Source organism: Protopterus annectens, chromosome 8.part0, assembly GCF_019279795.1.
Source record: "Protopterus annectens isolate FY-2018-M chromosome 8.part0, PAN1.0, whole genome shotgun sequence".
NCBI classification, from domain to species: Eukaryota; Metazoa; Chordata; order Ceratodontiformes; family Protopteridae; genus Protopterus; species Protopterus annectens.
Window position 1 is genome coordinate 1,947,033,363 of NC_056741.1, and position 24,649 is coordinate 1,947,058,011.

At 38.8% G+C, this 24,649-nt stretch overlaps 1 protein-coding gene across 2 annotated transcripts in view; it reads left to right on the forward strand.

The window, feature by feature from the left end:
• TSNAXIP1 (translin associated factor X interacting protein 1) overlaps positions 1–24,649 on the forward strand; it is a 1,644,878-nt gene that overhangs the window by 1,471,098 nt on the left and 149,131 nt on the right. The window lies entirely within an intron of this gene.

The following is a 24,649-nucleotide window of genomic DNA, read 5'->3' on the forward strand; positions in this document are numbered from 1 at the left end:
TTTGCTTTGCTGAAATCAGTTTATCATGCCTAGCCTTGACCAAGAATTTGGTGATGGCCATTATAAGGATGACTTCTGTAGGAATTCTTTGTATGAATGCAAAACAAATAATGGCTGATGTCAGTCCTCCAAGTCTGATCTCTTTCATCAGTCAGAAAGACTTAGGGGTGTATGGATACAGTCTTGTGCCATATTCATTAAAAGGAGACTAGATTGCCCTACTCAGTTCTTTGTTTTCTATATGAAGAGGATAGTCACTTGACTAGCTCATTGACTGTTTCCTATACCTTGTTCTTTGGCAGTAATAAGTACAAACATTATCTTTATTGTTGTAGGGATACAGTGTTTATGGTTGTACATTATTTTTTGTTTATGGCTCAAGGAAAAAAAATGCTAACTGCTCCTAAGGGCCTCAGATTTCTCCGCAAGACTATCTTTAGCTCCTTTTTTAGTTTAGAAGAGAATAATGATATAGAGCATTAGTCTTAATTTATTCTGATTCCTGCTTCAGACTCCCCAGATTTTTGCTGCTCCTTCGGGGGGGATGTTCCAGCTGTTGTTGCTGTTGTGACTCTTGCAGACCCTGTTTTCATACAGCAGATGCCTGTTTTTCAGCTGACTGTAACAGACGGAGAGAAGACACCTGATACCAGGATGCCAAGGTAAATGTATCTGGCAGATGGACATTGGACCCATGGATGTCCAAGGTGTTTCCTGTGTTCTCCCTATACTGCAGAAATTTCCCAGGGAGTACTGGCTGCAACAATCTAGTCCAAGCTATCTATGTCAGGGACTGTGCCTACTAAAAACAAAAAAACCTCCTCCTCCTTTTTCCTTTTTTGAGTAGGATGAAGAGTCCCACGCTTGTAACCATTTGAAATGTTGGGACCCACTAGAGCGAGTCCCAAAATATGAAGACTGAATGGCCAAAAAATTAGACTCACATATATCAAGTCCAAAATGCCATTTCTCAGAATATTTCCTTTTATCCAAGGTATGACACTCTTGGAGCTGGTATATATAAGTTTGAGGATGTGGGGGGGGGGGGCTTGCCTTCTGCAAAATGAAGTTTTAAGGAGAAGACCGATCTTCAAGATTCACTCTTTTCCTTTGTTTTGTGTCTTTTTTGGCTTGTCGGCACTTGGCATTTCAAATGCTGACATTTCAATAGACAGCCTCCCAGGCTTATTCTGCAATTGAAGAGTACCTTTCATCTGGCTTTCTCTAGAAGAGGTCTGTTTGGTGAGACACCAAATTTAATGCCAGACCACTTTAAATAGGCTACTAAATAATTTCTTAAGAAATGGTATACTGAGCTGTTGTAGCCAAATACACTTAAACCATCGGACATACCTCCAGTAATACAATCCTTTAATGCTGCACATTAAACTTTCCTAAGAGCCTAAGTGACAGCCACCTTGTCCTAAAAAATACATATTTCATAAAACCCAAGAGCAGTTTAAATTTCTTAAATAATTGTGGCTTTCCCTACTATAACAGATCCAGCTAATCAAATGGGGTTGAGGAAATCAATGGTTCTAAATGCTCTACCAAATGATAGTGAAAACAGGATCCTGTGCAGGTTCTAAAAAGGTTTGTACTTCTGCTATCATGGGCATAGTGCAAAAACTGGGAGAATGATTAAAGCCCATTGATGATCATGCATAAGGCATTTCAGATGTCTTTTCTATGGTATGTAACATCTGTGCATATTCAAACAGCTGAAGAAATAGGGCTAATATTAAGTGTGGCTGTAATAGTCTTAATCATGATTTCAGAGCTGTTGCTTCTGATACTATTATAAGAAGACATTATTTTTTTTCAGGATGCTGCTATTGAAAAAGTCCACTTGGCTGTACCTTTAATTTTTTTCAACTAATGGACAATCATGCAGTTCTACCAGCATCAGAACAAGGAAAGTAGTTCTATTACAGAGTCTGTCACATGGTTAGTGGAGGCCAGCTTTACATCTCACAAACTTCAACTCATTTATCATGGCAAAACAGTTAAAGCCTGATACTGCATGTTTTACTCCTTGTCTTGATGTACAGTATACTTGTGGTAACTATGAGCATTCCCCTTCTTTGCCAGAAAACTATCAGAGAGATCCAATACATACAACCCAAGATCTCTCCCTCCATCTAGCCCTGACCTAAAAACATCCTGGAATAAGTTACAATCGATAAAACACTCTTTCTCTGTAGAATCGCCAAAAGTATGTGAATCCCTCCCACCACTTATAAAATCCACATCCTCCTGTCCAAAGTTTTGTTTAGAATTAAAAAAATAAATATTTAAACAGTCACAATGTAAATTCTACCAAAACAGGTTGTCACTTTACAATAAAACACTGCAAAAATCTTGTTATCTGCGCTCTATGATTTACTAGCCAAATTAAGCAAACAGCACATCTCCATTATTTTTTTTCTGTAACTTACATCTCTTCCACCTTCAACCTTTACTTCCCCCTTTTTCTCCTCATATTTATCTGTCTTTCTAACTAATTAATTCTGCTCACTATTGCCATCATTTTCAGCTATTTTCCACATCAAATCCTCAATTTTACCAAGAAGTCTATACAGATGTTTTGGATCTCCCATGAGTCATGTTCTCCAAACATAAAAATACAGGATGTTTGGTCAGGGCAGGACAAAAAATCTCATAAAACCATTAAAGAAATGAAAGATTTGTTCCTAAACCACCTTTAGACTCTAGCAACGCTGCAAATTCTAATGGACAATACCACTGTAATGTGGTACACCAACAAGCAGGAAGGGACAGACTATTAAATACTTCACAGGCTTCCATGATTGCCTGGGAGACTGCAGTTCAATAAAGTATCTTCTTTCAGGCAATCTATATTCCTTCAGGGAGGAACACTATGGTGGATTACGAGCAGATCCAGGACAGACCCTCACAAGTGGATGCTGAACAAAGAGGTCCTCCTATAGACCATCTGTCAGTGGAGATTTCCACAAATAGATTTTTTTGCCTCCACTCTGAACTGGCAGCTCAGACTGTTTTCCTCCAGAGCACCATAACTGCATGCTTAGAAAATGGATGCCATGTCTTCTTCATGGAAAGGGAAATTCCTATATTCTTTTCCTCCCTTTTCTCTGATTCTTGAGGTCCTCTTTAAAATTGGGGATAATCCCTGGATCCACATATTGACACACTTTGGCTCAGACAACATTGGTCCCCCCCCCCGACCGATGGCAATCACCCCAAGTTACCCCACAGGATGGAAGTGGTCACAAAGCAAAATTGTTCTCTTTTTTATGCAAGTTTCAAACATTGAACTTAATACTTTGTGTGATAGACTTTGATGTCATTTAGGTACCTGTTTTCAGAAGACATGATTTAGGTGTTACAGGAGGTTAGAAAACTTGCCATAAGGAAATATTATGTTTCTAAATGGAAAAAGTTTTCTGTTTGGTGCCTAAAGAGAAAATAGAACACTTTTACTATTCATATCCTTGATTATGTTCAAGATTTACATCACTGTTGCAGTAGCCTAAGCTATTTGGGTTCTACCTCACTGACCGGTCATCTTTTAAAGCTTAAGGGTGCCTTCCATGTGTTCTAACTTTCAGGAGCTTAAGGAGAGCACAAATATAAAGACAAGTACAGAGTGCCAAATTAAACAGAGGTTATTTGCCACCAAAGTGCAATTCTTCAGTGGGCCCCATGGAACTGTTAATTAGCTAATGATCATTCAAGGCTGGACAGACAAATTACCTTTTGGGGAAAACCTTCCACTAAAATTATTTTGAGGAATACTTGTGTTTTTCTGATTAACATATTGCATTTGCTAGGAAACTGAATGTTTTCTATGAATGAAGTTCCATTTCTAAGGGAGTTTGTATGTAAATGTTTATATGAACTTTTTGTGTAAACTTTCTCCTATAGGTTTTTGTAAATTTTATATATTTGTGACAGTATATTGTGCTTGTGGGAGAGTGTCAGTAGTTTAATTACCTTTACTTGTTCTCCACCTTACCTTTTACTGACTTGTTCAGGTTCCACTATCTGCCTTTGAGGTCTCATTCTTGGCTAACTTGTAGAGCAGTTACCAGCCTCCACAGTTTTACCTTAACCCCGTCCACAAGAAAAAGAAATTTGTTTAGGAGTCTTTGGGTGTCAGGTCAGGTCCTGTTGTTTCCCAGATGCTGGTGGATGACTCTGCTGTTGCCACTTCGGGTTCCTCTGACTGCTCATCTTTTTATCCTGGTTGCCCTGGTGTTGCACCTATAACCACCAAGGACTAGAGGATAGCCACATTTGCCATGGCTGTAGGGATTCCCTTTGTGGGCAAGGGAGAATGACTATTATTATTCTCAAAGGAAAGGCTGGTGAAGGTTTTCATTCAGCTACTAAGATTCAGTCATTTCCCAGGGAAAGTGAACTTAGTAAGAAAATCTTGCATTCTCCGGTTTCTATTTCTATGGACTGAGAAGATTTGCTAAGGTGCTCCTTTCTACCTTGTTCTTACCCATAACTCCCAAACTCCCAACCTTTTAGCACAAACAATCTGGGCAAAGCCAAAAATAATGGGGGGGGGGTAAAGGCCCAAAATAGGGACAAATTTTAAATATTGCTCTTGTACACTGAGAACATTGCTAGAATAAAAGGTCTTGTGTTAGTATGCGTTTTCTGAAGGATATGAAAACTGAAATGCAAATGCCTATCACTAGTGAGTTAAATCCTCACAGATTTGCCACAAAAATCCAGAAAACCACACATTTTATAAGAAATTGACCAAAAATATGAGTAAAAAATGTGGACATTCTGGGAAAATCTGGACAGTTGAGAGGTATGTCCTTTCCTACTTCTTCTGCAGGCAAAACAAAAAAGAAAAAAAACAGCCCCTCTCTTTCTGACTTTGGTTCAGTCAGAAGTGCAGGCATTGAAGGGGTATGGCTATACTTCAGTAATTTCCCCTCAATTTTAACATTATGTTTTTAAGGAAAGTATGGCCTCAGATTACCCACTTGAAAATGTATTGTTTTCTGTGGTTTTAGCTAAGATGAAAGAGTTTTTTTTTTCAGTGGGAGCAGAATGAAATTCCTGTCGCACATAAAATGTATTATGATTTGTTGCAGATGGATAAGCCTCAACCTGCAGCTGTTCCTGTTGTTTTTCCTGCTTTAGAGAATGTTTTTCTCAATGTTTCTAGCTTACCTGACAGTCAACCACTTGCTCCTAGGAAGTTCAACAGGTTATATAGGGTACTTCAGACTCATAAGTATTTTTCTACCTTAAAGCAGATACAGTAGAAATTTCTCTTTATTAAAACTGCTTCTGCAAAACGGATTAGTGCTGCATACCCAATTCCTTCTGACAAGGATGTGAAAGCTTTTAGTACGGGAAGAAAGTGTAATTTTCTGATACGTTAACTTTCAGGATTTTAAACTGTCAAGCTCATATGTTAAAGTTTTTAGTTTTATCTTTTGAGAACATGCAAAAGTTAATAGTTAACTCTCTTTCTTTTGAGGAAAAAAGTCTTGGAATGCCTTTTACATTTGCTTCTCAAGTTACTAAGCATGAATTAAAGTATGTATGATTCTTTCTCCAGAGCTGCTACTTCTGGGGTAGTAATGAGAAGATGGGCTTGGCCTCCTTCTCAAAACATTCTTGAAGATGTTAAAACTGAAATTTAAAATGTTCCCTTAGACAAGGAAGTTCTGTTTGTCCATTCTGCAGATGATGTTCTCAAGATGTGATGTGAAAGGGGAAAGTTGATTCAGTGAGTGACTCAAAATTCTGTATCTCTTCTTTTTAAAATAAATTAAAAAAAATCCTTCCTCCGCAGCTCCATTTTTCACTAAGCAATTTAAGCAGCAATGAGCCATCAAGCATGAGTTTAAAAAAACAATGGCAAGTAAGATCCAAAAAGAAAGGAAAAACCTCTAAAATCAAGGGCAATCCTCCCAGTCAGTATGACTACTTGCCTGTTCATGCTCCCCCTTTCTACCTTGGCAGCCTCTCCATCTCTCTTAGGCTTCATCTTCTCTTGCAGTACCAGACTGTGGCAGACAAATGGGTTTTAAATGCAATTCATTAAGGATAAACTTGGTAATGTGAATCCCTCCCTTTGTCCAAGAGCATTCCTCCTTGCCCTGGGAAAGTATTCATGTTTCCTTCCATTCTGCATCAAATGCTTGCATGGGGAGTAATAGACCCACTGCCTACCTACCAGATGGGCAAAGGATTTTATTCAAGCATTTTCTGATATCAAAGAGGAAAGAATCATGGAGACCTGTGGTCATCTTTTCTCTTCTAAATCTTTTTGTCAATATTCCAAACTTATTTATTATTTATTTATTTTACATTTGTTAACCGGGAGAGTCCAACTGGATACATGTCCATTTTCAGCGGAGGCCCGGGGAGAAAAGCTCCAGGCATATGAACATTGTTAATGCAAAAAAGGAAGATAGTTGAGTTCTAAATACAATATAAAGATACATCACATCTTGGGGAAAAAAATAACAACAGCATATAAAAAAAAAACATAGGTCAGTTACAAAGGCGAGGCGCCTTGTTAAAAAGCGGTTAAGGATAGTGAGGTAAGAGAAGGGTAAATGATAGTGGTTAATCAGGTTTGGAACAGGGACATTGCCAGAGAGTATTGAGATGGGGTTTACGCTTTTTTTTGAATTGTAGGAGTGAAGGTTCTGAGGTGAGCATGGTCGGTAGGGAGTTCCACATTTTACCTACAAAGTTTGAGAATAGAGAATCCCCAGCAGAATTATTGGCTTTGGTAGTTTGAGCTAAGATCTTATTGGAGGAGCGTAAAGATTGCAGGTTAATATAGGGGTGAATGATGTTTTCAGAGCTGGTGTTTTCTCTGGGTGATACAGTATCTGGTGAGCCGTTTTGAGTTGGTTGAAATGGAGTTGGCTGGAAAACTCTAACCACCCTAGTTGCTTCAAGTTAGTGCAGTGGTGCGTTCTAAAGGTGGAATTTGTGGCAAATCTAGCTATGTGATTGTAACAAGAAGCAAGTTTGTTAAGGGTTGTCTTGTTTAGGTTTGTAAAGAGGGGAGGCATAGAAAAGAGTTGATAGTAGGTGTGTGCTGGCAATTGTAATTTTAGCGTGAGGAGTGAGAAAGTGTTTTATAGAGAGCCAAGCTTTTTATTGACGGTTTTGATGGTAAGATTGAAATGGGTGTCAAATTTAAGGGAGTTATCAATGGTAACACCTAATAGCTTTGTGTGAGCTTCTGGTGATATAGTGATTCCATTGGAGGATGTAATAGAGAAGGTGGGGAAGAGTCTTGTTAGTGGGTGAGAAAGTAAGTAGTTTTGTTTTGTTGGGGTTGAGAACTAGTTGACGACTTGAGAACCATTTTTCTATTAGGTTGAAGGTGTCTTGGGTTGAAGCAGTGAGGTCTGCCAGGTTGGAGGCAGTGCTGATGATAGTCGAATCATCTGCATATTGAATGCATGTGGCATGGGGGTGATTGTGGGCAGGTCATTAACAAAGATGGTGAAGAGAAGAGGGCCAAGAATAGATCCTTGGGGAACTCCAAGTGTAACAGGTAGGCATGTGGATAATTTGTCCTGCCATAGAACAGCCTGTTGCCTATTGGACAGGTAGGATTGGAACCATTTCAGCGTGGAATTGCTGAGTGATAGTTTTTTTAATGTATGGAGGAGTTGAATGTGGTTCACCATATTAAAGGCCTTGGAGAGGTCTAAGAAAAGAGCAGATGATAGCTTATTATTGTTTCTGAAGTTATTGATGGTATTAGAAAAGGATAGTAGGGCTGATGTGGTACTGTGATTTGGCCTGAAGCCATGTTGGGAGTTGGATAGAATTTTATTTTTGGTGAGGTGTTCCATCACTTGTTTGTGGACACACTTTTCCATAATTTTGGCCAGGGGTGAGAGTATAGCTCAAAATGCTTTCTCTTTATTCCCTTTTACTTTTGCTCCATTCTCTACCTTTTATGGTAAAGCTAGATGCAAAAGATACCTCTGACATTCCCATTGCCACGCTGGACAGATTTTCTGTTTCTGGTTAACACTATCAAGTCTCTGTCTTGCCCTTTGTGTCCTATTCCAGTAATTCCTTATTTCAGACTTCAGTGCATTCACATCTTTCCATATTTGGACAATTGTCTTATATTTAGAAACTCTTCTTTCACCTATCAAGAGTCTTTAACAGCTTCTCAGAGTCTCCTACTAAGTCTTGTTTTTCAAATCAAATAAAAAAAACTTCTCTCATCCCTTTGCACAGAATTGTATTCCTGGGATGTGTGTTAGATTCTGCCTGGGAAGAGATTTATTTTTTCCAGAAAAAGTACAGATGTTTCTACAATTCTTCCTAAGTTTCTCCATTCAAAACCAGGTATCCACAAGGGAATTCCTCAGGATTTTGCTGTACAAGACTTCAATTACTCTAATGCTTCCCCTGATCAGACTCCACATGACAAAAATACAATTGCATCTTGTATGCACTCAGCATCTTCACCCTTTATCTTTTCAGATCTCTGTTTGGGATTTGTGAAAAGGGAGATTCCCTGGTGGGTAATCTAGATCTGTTGAGGTCCAGGTCTTCCATTCTCCCTTCTGATCCCTCTCCAGTATGTCACTAGAGATGCATCAGACCTGGTGTGGGGGAGTGGTTTCCCACAGTGGTGAAAGTGCAAGGTCTGTGAAACCATCATAACAGACAGAAGCACATAAATGTCAAAAAGATATTGGTAGTGATCAATGCCTTGAAATCATCTCTGGTTCCCAGGACCTCTGGAAGTTTACATAAACAGCACCATAGTGATGGGGTACATAAACAAACAGTGGGTACCAAATTGTACCCTGTTTGCAGACTTGTTATGACAGCCTGGGCGATGGCAACACAGCTCAGTTTGACTCTTCAAGCCTCATACATTTCATCAGAGCAAAACTTGATTGCAGGCAAGCTAAGCAGGACAGACCCTCTCAAATGGAAACTTCACTCTGTAGGTATCACCCCACTGGATCATCTCAAGTAGAGATGTATGATTCCCTTAGCACAAACAACAAAAAGAATTCTGCAAACAGGCCTGGAAGACAGCTGCCTATACATTCCCATGGCAGGAATGTTCCTGTACACGTTTCCACTCTTTCCACTGATATCCAGGGTTCTTCTGAGGATCCAGAAAGACTCCACAAAACTGTTTGTAGTAACTCTGTTTTGGTCCAGGCAACAGAGTTTCTCTCTTCTTTACAGTCTAGCCAAGGGTAATTACCACAGCCTTTCTCACAGACTAGATTTGTTCAAACAAGACTGGTGTAGTTTTATACACCACAACCTGAAAACTCTTCAAGGAACTGCCTGGATGACAGAATGTTGATAACTTTTAGGCACCTTTTTCATGATGATGGATACCAGGTACTAATGGAGATAAAAAAACTGCTGCTGGAAAATTATGTATGTACAAAAGATTTTCTAGCAGTTGGATGTCCAAGGACCAGGACCCTCTTTTCAGGCCAGGCTGCCTCTGATTAATGATCATTTGTGTAATTTACTGTCCAATGGCCTTTCTTATTCCTCTACCAAGGTTCATTTGTTGGCCATTTTTGCTTGTCTGCCCTTAAATCACCCCTTTCTAGCTATTCTTAAGTTAAACAGATTTTGAAAGGGGTGATGCATATATATTTACCTAGGAAACAGGTGGCTCCTCCTTGGGATCTTAACTTTGTGTTTGAAAAGCTTATTGTTTTTCTGTTTGAACCAGGTCATCAGGCTGAGTTGAGATTCTTAACACTGAAGACTGTTTTATTCATTGAGCTGACTTCTGCTAGACAAGTATCTGAATTACTGACAGTTATGGTGAGTTGACCCTATTTTTCACAAGGCAGGGTTTCTTTGAGAACTAACCCTACTTTTATGTCTAATGTGGTCTCAGAGTTTTACCTTGAGCCAGGGTATTAATCTCTTTTAGAGCTCTTGCCTCTCTTTTCTATGCAAAAAAAGTTCTGACTAATTTGGCTTCCAGCTTTGAAACCTGGCCAGTCACTGAGGAAGGACCCAAACAACTTTGGCTACTACAAAATTGATCTATTAGAACATCTACCATTATAATACAATTACTTATACAACTGTACTTTCTTACTTGTGTGAGTTTCTGAATTCAGGTCTTGCATATTCTTCTGTTAAGGCCAATTTATCAGCTATATGTGTCACCTGCTTACCTTTAAATATGCCATTTTCTACATGTTTTGAGGTCAAACATTTTATAAAAGGTGCCTTTCATTTCAGGTCACCACGAAAATCAAAATCCCCCATTGTGACCTGAATTATGTACTGGACAAGCTGAGTCTCACTCCCTTTAACCCTATTTCTTCCTTTCGGGTTCAGAGGAGTAGCAAAGATGGGGTGTCTCTTAGTACTAACCCCTCTTTCATTCCTAAAGTGGTCAATGAAAGGTATTTTCACCAGTCAGAAAATTGCCTTCTTTTGTCCCAGTCCTCAAAACAAAGGAGAAAGAATTTTGCAATGTTCATCATTCCTAGTGCTGCAGTTGCCCTTAGGCTATATCAGTTGTTTTCCTCCTAGGAAGCAACAACTGACCATCTTCAAAAAGCACTCACCCCTCACTCCTTCAATCTGACTGTTGATTGGCTAGTCCCAAGAAGGGAACACAACAGTCATGGTAAAGATTTCTTTGGTATTTTTTTGCTGTCTTGAGAAGAAGCATCTCTTGGGTTTCACAGGAGTAGTAATTAGCTAAGAGCGTTGTTTCTTGCAGATAAGTTCATGTTGGGAACCCCTCCACTCAGAAATGATTGCCTTTTTAAGAAAAATAGCAATTAATCTATTTTTGACTAAAAGTGGTATTTCCCCTTAATGAAACTCAGCATTGTTTCAAAATATCTGAAGTTTCCTGTCAGGGACCACTATTTTTAGCACAGAGTGTTTATTAAGGTATTTAATGTTAATTTTGTGAAAAAATTATGTACTTCTTCTGTAAACTTTGAATTTTGTTGACAGAAAAGTTTACAGAGGAACAGGCTGGAATTTGTGTCAGTGTAATGCTTATGCTCACTTCGTGACAGCCTACCTGCCATTTTGATAACTTAAGGGACTGGGGAAAGTGTTGTGAGTTCAAGTGTGCTGCTTGTGAACACTGACAACTTACTTTCTGACTGACTTGCTACAGCTAATCTTATCGCTTTTGGTACTCCAATTACAGCATGGATACTAACTCCAATCTGGCTGTCCCTTCTCCTGCAGTACCTAGAAAGAAAAAAATCAGTTACCAAGGAGTCCTTGCCATTGTTTCAGACAGTCTACAAATCAGCCGACAGTGGGTGAACTTCCAGTGGTCAGTGGTTATTCCTCAGACTACTTAACTTTTGGGCTTCCTTTGTTGTAGTCCTTTTGGCGAGTATGAACTAGTGGTCAGCCATGTCCTCTTTGCTTGTTCCAGTGTTTAATAAAGGCTTTGGAGAACCATCTTTTCTAGGTCTGGGAGATACTCTGGTAGATTCTTCTCAGGGTGACAAGGGCAAGAAACCATTAGACCAGGCAGACACCCCTCCTTTGAGTCAGTCTTCTTCTGCTGGAACGTCTTTTAAGAAAAAAAACAAAAAAATCAATACTGTCCTTCTGATGAAATTGTTAATGTTAAAAAAGATGAGTTCCTTAGCTTGGCCAGACAGGCATCACAGCCAATAAATCCTGGAACATAGAAAACTTTAAAGATAGGCATTCCCAGTAAATTTATTCCTGAGGATTCAATTTAGATAAGGAGGCATTGCTTGATTTTTCTGAAACCCAGGTTATCAAACAATATGATGAAAGGAGAAGTTAATTAAGGGAGTTTCTAGAATTTTTAATGTACCCCAATATAAGGTGTCTTTCATTTCAGGCCACCAGGAAAATCAAAATCCCCCGTTGTGACCTGAATTATGTACTGGACAAGCTGTCTCACTCCCTTTAACCCTATTTCTTCCTTTCGGGTTTCACAGGAGTAGCAAAGATGGGGTGTCTCTTAGTACTAACCCCTCTTTCATTCCTAAAGTGGTCAATGAAAGGTGTTTTAACCAGTCAAAAAATTGCCTTCTTTTGTCCCAGTCCTCAAAACAAAGGAGAAAGAATTTTGCAATGTTCATCATTCCTAGTGCTGCAGTTGCCCTTAGGCTATATCAGTTGTTTTCCTCCTAGGAAGCAACAACTGACCATCTTCAAAAAGCACTCACCCCTCACTCCTTCAATCTGACTATTGATTGGCTAGTCCCAAGAAGGGAACACAACAGTCATGGTAAAGATTTCTTTGGTATTTTTTTGGTGTCTTGAGAAGAAGCATCTCTTGGGTTTCACAGGAGTAGTAATTAGCTAAGAGCATTGTTTCTTGCAGATAAGTTCATGTTGGGAACCCCTCCACTCAGAAATGATTGCCTTTTTAAGAAAAATAGCAATTAATCTATTTTTGACTAAAAGTGGTATTTCCCCTTAATGAAACTCAGTATTGTTTCAAAATATCTGAAGTTTCCTGTCAGGGACCACTATTTTTAGCACAGAGTGTTTATTAAGGTATTTAATGTTAATTTTGTGAAAAATTATGTACTGCTTCTGTAAACTTTGAATTTTGTTGGACAGAAAAGTTTACAGAGGAACAGGCTGGATTTTATGTGTCAGTGCAATGCTTATGCTCACTTCGTGACAGCCTACCTGCCATTTTGATAACTTAAGGGACTGGGGAAAGTGTTGTGAGTTCAAGTGTGCTGCTTGTGAACACTGACAACTTACTTTCTGACTGACTTGCTACAGCTAATCTTATCGCTTTTGGTACTCCTTCCCCAATTACAGCATGGATACTAACTCCAATCTGGCTGTCTCTTCTCCTGCAGTACCTAGAAAGAAAAAATCAGTTACCAAGGAGTCCTTGCCATTGTTTCAGACAGTCTACAAATCAGCCGACAGTGGGTGAACTTCCAGTGGTCAGTGGTTATTCCTCAGACAACTTAACTTTTGGGCTTCCTCTGTTGTAGTCCTTTTGGCGAATATGAACTAGTGGTCAGCCATGTCCTCTTTGCTTGTTCCAGTGTTTAATAAAGGCTTTGGAGAACCATCTTTTCTAGGTCTGGGAGATACTCTGGTAGATTCTTCTCAGGGTGACAAGGGCAAGAAACCATTAGACCAGGCAGACACCCCTCCTGTGAGTCAGTCTTCTTCTGCTGGAACATCTTTTAAGAAAAAAAACAAAAAAAATCAATACTGTCCTTCTGATGAAATTGTTAATGTTAAAAAAGATGAGTTCCTTAGCTTGGCTAGACAGGCATCACAGCCAATAAATCCTGGAACATAGAAAACTTTAAAGATAGGCATTCCCAGTAAATTCATTCCTGAGGATTCAATTTAGATAAGGAGGCATTGCTTGATTTTTCTGAAACCCAGGTTATCAAACAATATGATGAAAGGAGAAGTTAATTAAGGGAGTTTCTAGAATTTTTAATGTACCCCAATATAAATCTAATATGTCTCCCTCTTACACAGAAATATCCAATAAACAAAATCAGCATTTTTCTGGCAAACAGAATGCAAAAAAGAGATAGTCAGAGGGTAACAAAACAGTAGTCTTTTCATAAAAAAGGACAGCCCAACAGTACAGAATCAGTATACCAACATTCTTTATCCTCTTCCCTATGTCCCGGCCAGTATCTCTACAAATATGTCCCAAAACTGGGCCACAACATTCCCCTTTGGCAAAAGCTTGTTTTGGACTCCTGGGTGATAAAAGTGGTGCAGGAGGAGTAGAGTTTGGCACTGGATACAAAAACTTTCTTTCAGGGGAGTGCCTTCCCACCTCCGGACCAAAAATATATTATTTCTCAGATTATTGTCTTTACACATCCAGATAGTCATAGAAGCAGTACCTGAAGTCAATGTGGCAAAGGCTTACTTTCTAGTATATTTATGGTACTAAAGAATGAATATAACTTTCATTTATAAATCTGTATTTGAAAGTTCAAATTATTGACCTTACAGAACCTGTTACCTCTCATTCTTCATGAGTTACATGTTAACTGTAGATCTAAAGGATGTCTACTACCGCATTCCCATAGCCCTAGGATTCGGGAAATGTCTAATGTTCTCTATTTCTGGGTCACTTTATTAGTCCTCTACATTACACATTGGTTTAGCTACACCTCAAGTATATTTACAAAGTGTCTGGCCCCAGCCATACCTTATTACAGACTGAATGAATTCCTTATTTAGATGACTTGCTTATCTTTGCAGAGTCTTTATCCAGATGTCAAAACTCATGAATAGTCTAGCCTTCCAGATAAATTTTGCAAAATCCTCCTTAACTCCATCTCAAATTATTTTTATTCAGAAATGTCTTACAGAGTCTTACCTTCAAAAGGCCTCTTTAACCCAAGACAAGGTGGATCTTTATGTGGAATGGTTCCTAAACTTCTCCAGTCAGTCTCAGACTTTTGCAAGAGAATTTTCAGGATACTAGGGTTCATGACTTCCATAATTCTCATGATATCTCTAGCCAGATTATACATGAGAAAAATAACAATAGTTTCTATAAACACATGTCCTCTCTAGGGTATGAAATTCAAGTCTGGGGTTTTACAAAAAGGGAACTGCATTGGTGGAGACAACAAATTCAGCTGAACCCAGGGCTCCCCTTCTCTCCTCAAACAGAAATCTAATCTGTCACCACAGATGAGTTGCATGTTGCATGGGAGGCAGTTTTTAGGGGAGTAAAATTGCAAGGCTTGTGGAATCCTTCAGGAAAACCAAAGCACATCAGCTTAAAAGAGATATTGGCTGTGATCCATGCCTTGAAGTCTCTCCAACATCTTTGGTCTCAAGGACCACTTTAAGTGACTACTGTTGAAGTATGAACTCCCATCCTCCTTCCCTAAATGTTTATATTGCATATATATTTTTATTTCCTTTTTCTGCCATAGGTAGGACTCCCTTTTATATTCCCCCCTCTTCTTCTTGTCTGTTTATTTTCTTCCAATGGCTTCTTCTCCTTTGGTTTGGGGAAATAAAGTCCCGAGTATTTTAGCACCTGTATGTCCCTTATGTACAGCTTCACATATCAGTCCAATGAGCATAACTCAGATGTACAGCATGTGAGGAAAACGCTCAAGCTTTGGTATGCTGGATGGATGTAAGGCATCATTTGTGAGCGTATTTCTCAATAGTAGTGAATATTGCAAGAGTGATTCAGTCGGACATCTGCTATAATGGTAATCTCTTACACAACTATAATATGTTCTTCATATGGATCACTGCTGCAGCAACCTTAGCTATATGGGTTATATCCTGCATAGGCTGTAACATCCAGCCAGCTTCCAAAGCTTTAAGGGATCTTTCACACATTAGCTTGAGTTGAGCTGACTAAAAAGTCAGGTTTGGGTTCGAAGTCTTCCAGAGCTTTCTTGCCACCAAGAAGAGTGCTCTTCTGTGAGCTTTTAAGGACTGATGGTCAGCTAGCTCTATTCCATTGCTGGGCAAATAAGTTCCCTTCTGGGAAAAACCTTCCACATTATGAAAAGTTAACGTTTTCTGAAAACCAATTACTTTTAAGCTAAGGAAAAAGCATGTTTTTTGAATTTATCTTGACTTTCATGTACTGTTTTATTGTACTTAATGGGGACAGGGAAAGGGTTTAAACTGCTTTTTACTGTGATTTTTTTGGGAAAAAGTTACTTTGACAAATTTGGTAGTTCCTTGTTTTTCCGACTATTGCTGCTAAGCTTCCTTGGTAAACAAGCACCGTTTTCAGCTTGACCAGGAACAAAGTATCAGTTCATTGGCCAGACCCTTTTCCTGCCACAAAAATAATAATAATAATAGTAGTAGCAGTAGTAATAATAACAATAATAATAATAATAGTAGTAGTAGTAGTAATAATAATAATAATAATAATAATAATAATAATAATAATAATAATAATAAGCAGCAGCTTTTGCCACCACAGCAGGCTGGTAATTTGCCTCACCTGCAGCTTGGTGACTCATCTGTGGTCAAAGCTAGTTCTTTAGACCACTCATCTTTTTCTTCAGATACCTCAGGTGTAGTCCATATAGCCACCATGGAATGGAAGTTAGCCAAATCCTCAGTGGCTGCTGGAGTCCACCTCAGTGGGCAAGGAAGAGACACACCCTGCTTAATTAGAATGTTGTACCCATCCCTGGTGAAGCTGTTGCTGGCAGTACTGGGTCTGTTTTTTCCACAATTTCCTGTCAAAAAGAGACAAAAAATGTAATATTTATCTTCCCCCGCATCAGTTTCTCTGGACATGGGTAATTTTTTGTGCTTGCTCAGGGTCTTGAGCAGGGTCTTACCCCTTCTTTTAAGGTAGTTTCTGGTATAAGAACCTGCTGATTCTAAGACAGCAAATGGATTATATACATTAACTCTGGGTTTCAAGTTTTTGTATACTAATCCCAGACCTAACCCAGCAGCTGTAGCTTTAGTAAATCCAGCTACTGCTAAACATTTTAATTCTAATTCTTCTCCTTCTGATAAGATTGGAAAAACTTTTGATAAGTTTGGGAAAAGTGTATGCTTATCCAAGTTTGATTTTCAGAATTCGAAACTGTCAGACTCATATGTTGAAGTTTATCCAAACTAATTGTGAAAGTATAAGGGATGTTTGAGCACCGGGTTTTTCTTGTGAGGAAAGATCTGCACTGTGTAATTTAGTTTGTTCTGTTTATCAAGCCACTACTCATTGTTTAAAATGTATTTATGACTCTGTAGACATGGGCGCCGGAACCATAGAGCGAGGGGAGAGGCCCACCCCCCCACTTTTGCAGCACTTGCGACATCCCGAATAACACATAACATGCGCAATTTCATCAGCATGCCACGCAACTGTTTGAATACAGGATGTCATAGGAGGATTTACCATTCGGGTGGGCAGGTGGATTTCTTTATTCTTTATGGCAGAAGGATTTATTTTCTTCCAACTGCACAGTCGCAGATTTCTTTAACTGCAGAGCCTTGCCACAGATTCGATTCCTTCAAAACGCCGTTCGGGCAGAAGGTATTGTCTGCAGCAGAGTGTGTGTGTGTGTGTGTGTGTGTGTGTGTGTGTGTGTGTGTGTGTGTGTGTGTGTGTGTGTGTGTGTGTGTGTGTGTGCGTGTGTGCGTGTGTGTCGTGCGTGTGCATGTGTGTGTGTGCGTGTGTGTCGTGCGTGTGCATGTGTGTGTGTGTTTATGTGTTACAAAAATTATTATTCTTTGCATGCTGTGAAATGTTTTTTTCAACTAAAAATGTATTTGAGCTCTCATGAAGTACAACAGAGCTTTGTTAGAAAATAGGTAAAAGGAAAATATGTGACTGCGTGTCTGAACTGCAAACAGAATTGTCTTCTTCGTGGCAGTATTCATAATGCTATGTTATTCTTTGAGTACAACTTGTGCTTATAAGTATCTTTTGCTAAACATATCTTTGACTAATTACAAGAGTTCAATATATTATAATAAGGCTAAGGTAAGAAAAAATAAATTGATGTCAAATTGATAAAAAAATTGTCTACACTGATCGAAGCATTTATTTTATTTACATTAATGCGCCTACTACAAAAACAGGCCAATGAATTATGAAAACCAACAAAAACATAAAATGCAAAGGACTGAGTGAGGAAGCATAACTGGAAGGAGTCGGAGGAAAGTAACAAATCAAGATTTAAGACTGGTGCATTGTAATAGTTTGGTGCAGAAATGTTGTATGGTTCAGGAAAATGTGATACAAAGAACTTGTTTTGGCCTAAATGATGAAGTATGAACCGCTGACTGGGAATCCCCCTGTAGATCATCAGCACTGGTTCCTTCAGAGTATTGTCAAACACACAAAAAGATCATCAGCTAAATCAGATACCTACCTTTTGACTCTTCTTCTTTTTCAAGAATAACCCTAATTTTTGCTCAGAAATTTGATCTTCTAAAATTGGTAACTTTTTGGGAGGGAGGGTGGTGGATTTCACTCAGCAAGTAGTGCTTGCCATACAGGTGTAGTCCATATAGCCACCATGGAATGGAAGTTAGCCAAATCCTCAGTGGCTGCTGGAGTCCACCTCAGTGGGCAAGGAAGAGACACACCCTGCTTAATTAGAATGTTGTACCCATCCCTGGTGAAGCTGTTGCTGGCAGTACTGGGTCTGTTTTTTCCACAATTTCCTGTCAAAAAGAGACAAAAAATGTAATATTTATCTTCCCCCGCATCAGTTTCTCTGGACATGGGTAATTTTTTGTGCTTGCTCAGGGTCTTGAGCAGGGTCTTACCCCTTCTTTTAAGGTAGTTTCTGGTATAAGAACCTGCTGATTCTAAGACAGCAAATGGATTATATACATTAACTCTGGGTTTCAAGTTTTTGTATACTAATCCCAGACCTAACCCAGCAGCTGTAGCTTTAGTAAATCCAGCTACTGCTAAACATTTTAATTCTAATTCTTCTCCTTCTGATAAGATTGGAAAAACTTTTGATAAGTTTGGGAAAAGTGTATGCTTATCCAAGTTTGATTTTCAGAATTCGAAACTGTCAGACTCATATGTTGAAGTTTATCCAAACTAATTGTGAAAGTATAAGGGATGTTTGAGCACCGGGTTTTTCTTGTGAGGAAAGATCTGCACTGTGTAATTTAGTTTGTTCTGTTTATCAAGCCACTACTCATTGTTTAAAATGTATTTATGACTCTGTAGACATGGGCGCCGGAACCATAGAGCGAGGGGAGAGGGGCACCCCCCCACTTTTGCAGCACTTGCGACATCCCGAATAACACATAACATGCGCAATTTCATCAGCATGCCACGCAACTGTTTGAATACAGGATGTCATAGGAGGATTTACCATTCGGGTGGGCAGGTGGATTTCTTTATTCTTTATGGCAGAAGGATTTATTTTCTTCCAACTGCACAGTCGCAGATTTCTTTAACTGCAGAGCCTTGCCACAGATTCGGATTCCTTCAAAACGCCGTTCGGGCAGAAGGTACTGTCTGCAGCAGAGTGTGTGTGTGTGTGTGTGTGTGTGTGTGTGTGTGTGTGTGTGTGTGTGTGTGTGTGTGTGTGTGCGTGTGTGCGTGTGTGTCGTGCGTGTGCATGTGTGTGTGTGCGTGTGTGTCGTGCGTGTGCATGTGTGTGTGTGTTTATGTGTTACAAAAATTATTATTCTTTGCATGCTGTGAAATGTTTTTTTCAACTAAAAATGTATTTGAGCTCTCATGAAGTACAACAGAGCTTTGTTAGAAAATAGGTAAAAGGAAAATATGTGACTGCGTGTCTGAACTGCAAACAGAATTGTCTTCTTCGTGGCAGTATTCATAATGCTATGTTATTCTTTGAGTACAACTTGTGCTTATAAGTATCTTTTGCTAAACATATCTTTGACTAATTACAAGAGTTCAATATATTATAATAAGGCTAAGGTAAGAAAAAATAAATTGATGTCAAATTGATAAAAAAATTGTCTACACTGATCGAAGCATTTATTTTATTTACATTAATGCGCCTACTACAAAAACAGGGCCAATGAATTATGAAAACCAACAAAAACATAAAATGCAAAGGACTGAGTGAGGAAGCATAACTGGAAGGAGTCGGAGGAAAGTAACAAATCAAGATTTAAGACTGGTGCATTGTAATAGTTTGGTGCAGAAATGTTGTATGGTTCAGGAAAATGTGATACAAAGAACTTGTTTTGGCCTAAATGATGAAGTATGAACCGCTGACTGGGAATCCCCCTGTAGATCATCAGCACTGGTTCCTTCAGAGTATTGTCAAACACACAAAAAGATCATCAGCTAAATCAGATACCTACCTTTTGACTCTTCTTCTTTTTCAAGAATAACCCTAATTTTTGCTCAGAAATTTGATCTTCTAAAATTGGTAACTTTTTGGGAGGGACGGTGGTGGATTTCACTCAGCAAGTAGTGCTTGCCATTACAGGTGCAGAGTTAATTTATTTCAACAAATGAATGCTGACTTCCTAAGGCAGTAATGCCACTATTTATTAAATGTTATTGATTAAGACATTTGTTCCCCATTCCTTTTAGATTTGTTCCTGACTCTAAAGGTAGGTGCCTGACAGTTATGCTTAATTCTAATGGAACAAGTGGTACATAACAGAGGCAATACATTGTAAAGATGTGTAAAATAGTATTAATGTGTACACAGGTGAAAAGGTAAGAGGATTTAGAACAATGGTGGAATAGAATAGCAGACAGAGAAGGTGAAAAGCAGCATGAAATGGAAAGTGCAACTGAGACAGCCGTAACACCTGCATAGATTTTACAATTTGTACTGCAGATTTGGATTCCTTGTTTGGGCAGAAGGTACTGTCTGCAGCACAGAGAGACAGTGTGTGTGTGTGTGTGTGTGTGTGTGTGTGTGTGTGTGTGTGTGTGTGTGTGTGAGTGAAAATGCCCCCAACAGGATACATCTGGTGGCTAGAGGTACACAGGCTCAAAGTCTGCACCTTGGGTGCGGGTAAAAAGAGCCTAAAGTCCCTAGCCACCATCACCTATGAATTTATGCCTCACATTTTTGTTTTGTTCTGTTCCTCATTAAATCTCTGGTTTTCAAGAGCAGTAAAACAAAACTTTTTATGCTAGCAATTTTCTAGTTTATAAGATCAGTATTTGAAATGTGTCCCTATTTGGGGGCTGTATTCCCCCATTACTGACTTTGTTCTGTATTTTTGTGCTGGGAGGTTGTGAGCTATGGTGATAAGTGAAAACTGAATTCACTAAATGATAGCCATTTAAGTTTGTCTTCCTGTCTTTCAGAAAACTGCTGATTTAGCTTAGTGGTATGTTACTCTGACTGTAGTGCACAGGGTTCTGGGTTCAAGACTTGGCAGCGAAATGTACAGTGATAACGTAACATTTTATGCAAGCAACTTTCCAAAATTATACAATCAATGTAAATGTGTCCCTGGTGTTTGCCCTTTTGCCCCCCCCCAATTGAAAATAAGTGCAAGAAGCTGTGCAACATACCTATGGCTTACACTACTGTGATTCTGTATTTGTATATATGTGCATATATATATATATATATATATATATATATATATATATTGTGTGTAAAAGTAGACTGTTATCAGGGAAATGTTCTGAATAGGGCAGTTTTGTCATTATTGGTGCATGCATTTTGCTTCATTGCCTACTGAAAAAATGTTCAAACAATAAATTTAAAATGCACTCTAACTTAAGTCTAACAAGTGTGCTGTATTATACAAGGAATATAATTTAATAAAGTCAGGAAGGTGTATCAAAGAACGCATGTATGTTTCTTGTTTTGTGTGCAACGGGCCTCTGATTTGAAAACAGTCCAAAGGTAATCTTTATCCACCACTGGCCAGATGCATTTTCTTTGGCTGTGGTATGGGTTTTAATGCTTTTTGAATACGAGTTTCAAGGGCAAAGAAGTTTTAATGCCAAGTCTATTTTCATTGTGAGATAGTATTGCTTTGTTTAGCAGATATCTATTAGTGTTTGTGCATTGTGCTATAAAATGTAAAAAAATAAAATCCAGAAATGCAACTTGGATTTAAGGATGGGCAATAGAAAATGTACTCCAGGATTGCACCTTATGCCACTAATGGATATAGCCAGTTCCTAAATGCTGCATCCCTTATATGGGTCCCCTCAAAATATCTATGGAATGGTCACAGTTATTCTCACTAGGGCTAATATACAATTATCAGCCATGGGATAGGTAAGACCAATCAGAAAATGTTAATTCAAGAATCAAGCACCAAAAGAGAATTGGCTAAGCTTAAAAAGTTATTCAAGTGAACCTATGTTTTGGTAGTAAATAGTTATAAAAATTGCCCTTTTTAGATCACTAAGTGCCCCTTTCACCCTCCACCCCCCCCCCAGTCTTCAACAGTTTCCGGCACCTTTGTCTGTAGATACTACTTCATAAGCCTCCAGATACTGGACTCAACCCAGTTTGGTTTCAACAAGGGCAGGTCATGCCTATTCAATCTGAACTTTTTTGAGAATGTCACTAAAGCAATGGATGAGGGCAAAATGGTTCACAGTGCATACCTTCCCCTGGCCAAGGCATTTGACACAATTCCCCACGCGGGCATTGTAGACAAAGGTTAAAAGGTTAGGTACAAACCCTTATGCAAGCCCATTCTCAAGTGGAGTCCCTCAGGGATTGGTCCTGGGCTTGCTCCTTTTTGGCATTCACTTCTCTGAAGTCAAGGCCAGCATCAATGGCCGCTGGCTGACTAAATTTGCAGATGTTTTCAAATTAATTGCTGTCACTGAATCGCCCACTGACACAAATGTTCTCCAGGAAGGGCTGACACAGATAAACAACTGGTGCCAGAGTCATGGGCTAAAACTAAATGATAGGAAATGCATGATAGTTTCCTTCAGATGTCATCCACCCCTATTAATTATCATAATGACAAAACACCCCTAAGAGCTGACCCAGTAGTCAAGGACTTGAGGACACACACATAGTAATCTAGCCTTTGAACATCACTTGTCTACAGTAGTGAGGAAATCATTCTGTGTTCTGCAACTTATAAACAAAGTATGACATCTCGGTCCAAAGAAGCCATTGATGTTGTCTATCTCGCCTTCGTTCTTGCTGGTTGGGATCAGATCCGATTCTCAGCTCTGACTCAGCCATCTTCAATAGCTCGAGAGCTGTTTACTGACTTGAGGCTACCCCTTATCCCATAATGTCTAGTGATAGCTATCCAGACCTCGTTTGCCACTTCAGCTGTGAGGTGTCGTTTTTCTGGCTCAGGCTTGTATAGAGCTTTTTGTGTAACTTTTTCACTAGAATTTAACTTTTCTAGTATTTTATTATTAGCAATAGTTTTATTTCTGTGATAGACAATTGTTTAGCTTATAGTATCCCTCCTTTTTGTAGAACTCATTTAACTTAGAGAGTTCTCCCCCACCCCTCCCCCTACCTCTTCTTGTCAGGTTAGCCGTTTAAATTAGAGGCTTTCCTTCTGCTTTTTTCTTATAGGCTAGCCATTTAAATTACCCATTTACCCATACCCATACCCACTGTATCCCAGACCCACCTCCATAGACAACCCAAAGGTAATGCTACTCAGTGCCAGAAGTCTGAACCTCAAGATGCACGCACTCGAGGCTCTCCTCAGTATGGAGAAAATCGATGTCTGTGCAGTAACAGAAACCTGGTTCAAGGCTCCTGAGAGCACCCCCAGCACTACCAGGTTATAATTCATACCATGCGTTTCAGCCCCAAAACTTGGACTGAAGCACAAAAGGAGGTGGAGTATCTATATTCATCAAAGATATCTACACCTCCAGGTTAGTGGCACTGCACGAAGCATCGGAAACCATCCATGTGCAACTAACAGCGGGCAAAACTGCCTTTCAGTTTGTAGCCTGCTACAGAACACCCTCCCTATTACAGGAACCCCACTTGGCATTCCTGAGAACACTGGAGAATACGAAGGTCTCTCCAAACACTATGTGATTGGGTAACTTCAACTACCCAAACATTGACTGGAAAAACTACTCAAGCCCAAACACCCTCGCCCAATGGTTCCTTGAATTTATAAACTCTAATGCAATGGAACAACTGGTCACCACTCCCACAAGAGGGAATAACATATTGGTAAAAGAAACAACACTCTGGAACACGATGAATAAAGCAGCAACCACCACAATAACCACTGAAGAATAAATAAAAAACTTTTAATCTCTCTGACGTCTCGGCTAAGAGCCTTCAAGGAGTATAATACAAGTAAAAAATACAACCTAATATATACACAATCACAATAATCAATTAACCATTCAGCAGCAGCAATCAATTAAGCAATGCTTTCCAATTAAATTCTTCATTTAATCCATATGGAAACATTGTTTTAAATTTTAAAATATACATTGCTTCTTTCTTTATTAAAACAGACTTAACATCTACCTTATAATTTTCAGGTAAACAAACTTGTTCTAAAACAGTTGCTTTAAGATAATTACTTATGCCCCCATGAAACTGTGCAAAATGTAAAGCTACAGGACTGTCTTCATTACAATTATTAATATCTCTAATGTGTTCAAGAAGTCTTAACTTAAATACTCTTTTCGTCTCCCCAATATAAAACTTTTTACATGGACATTGTAAACAATAAATAACACCTGTAGTGTTACAATTAAAAACATTTTTTGTAGTAAATTTTATATTATTAATTGAGTCAAAAGAAGATACAATAAATTTACAGGCCTTGCATTTCCCACAACTAAAAGTCCCTATTCTAGTGGGACCTTTGTATAACACAAGAGGGGGTGGCTTAAATTTACTCTTAACCAAAAAATCTTTAATACTTTTGCCCCTACGATATGAAAATTGTAAATTAAGCTTCAACCAATGTTGTACATTACTTAAGGAACATAAGTAGTTCCAAAATTGTCTAACAATTTTGACAAACACCTCCGTAAATAATCCATAAGTGGTTACAAAATATATAGAATCCTTTATGTCACGTACATAGTTATTCAAACTGGCATCGGAGCTATGTAAAACAGGGTATATATAACCCCTGTTCTTGTGACCACAAAACAGTCTGCTATAACTCTGTTCCAAAATCTCTTTATTATAACCTCTACCTTCAAAAGATCGTACCATAGATTCTATCTCTTTATTAAAGACTTCAGATTTATTACAAAGTCTATGTATTCTTAACA